Genomic DNA, 1,236 nt, shown 5'->3' with positions numbered 1-1,236 from the left:
CTTTCTAACGGTGATAACTGATAATCATGTTCTTCGCAGCCAATGTTACCTAAGTTTTGGACCTGGGTAATCTAGTGTCCTTTGGTGTTATATATTTCTTAGTTTTAAAAAAATTATTGTAAAATAAAAATCTGCAAAAATTTAAATATGCTTAAATATAGTTTAGAAGTTAATGAAAATTTCATACAAACTGTCGTTAGGGGTGGAAATAGGCCAGGCCAGGGGCCTAGCCTGACCTGATAGGAAATAGGCCCAGGCTCAAGCTATTAAAAAAGTCTATATTCTTTAAAAGGCCAGGCCTAGGCTTTTGAAATAGCCTGTTGGGCCTGTCAGGCCGGCCTGAGCCTGCAAATATATATAGAGAATTTTATTATACTAGTAAAAATGCTATTAGAAAGATTTTGAACTTGGGTCTTCTATGTTATAATAATACTTTTATCCACTCAGCTATTTGTCTCTTTAATTATATATATGTATTTTGTATCAATATTATTCATAAATTTATTATTTTATATTTTATAATTTTAAAAATTAAATTATATCTTAAATTTAATTATTATTAAAAAAAATAAGTCTCTATTGACAGGTTTCAGGCCAAGTCAGATTTAATAACAGGCCAGGCTCAGTACTCATTAAAGCCTGACCTGGTCTGGCCTGTTTCCACCCCTAACTGTCGCCCTGTCGGGGAAAAAATTGAAAATATCGTATATATCGTTTACTTGGATATTAATTATGAATAATTTTATTTTTTTTCTAGTGTTGTAGGAATAGAATTGGTCACTTTTGAACATGTAACAATTTCATATAAATAATAATAATAAAAAAACTAATCTCCGTTGAATTATTAAAGTTTATCTGTGAATCTAAAAAAAAATAGTATACTTGTTAAACTTAATGACGTCGACAATATGGGTTAACCATAAGTGGTGGTCTCGTTGATTTTTAGTTTAAGTTTGAATAAAATGAAAAGGGAAATATTATAATGCATCATATAGAAAGGTGTATATATAGCTATAGGCTCAAGAATTTGGTTACGAAGTTAGGGGTGCTGTTTTAGTTGGAAATGAGTGTAGTGAGTGTATTTATACTTTGGTGGGCGTGTCAAGTGCAAGGTTTAACACACAGGAGGCGTATTACATGCAACATGTGGGAGGCGTGGAAGACACGTGGCAGAGCCTGCTTGGATTGACTAGTAGCATGTGGAGGGCGTGCTGACACGTTGGGAAGCCTGGTTGG

The sequence above is a fragment of the Arachis duranensis genome, chromosome 2 (genome assembly GCF_000817695.3).
Source record: "Arachis duranensis cultivar V14167 chromosome 2, aradu.V14167.gnm2.J7QH, whole genome shotgun sequence".
NCBI classification, from domain to species: domain Eukaryota; kingdom Viridiplantae; phylum Streptophyta; class Magnoliopsida; order Fabales; family Fabaceae; genus Arachis; species Arachis duranensis.
Note: the sequence above shows the minus strand (reverse complement) of the source record.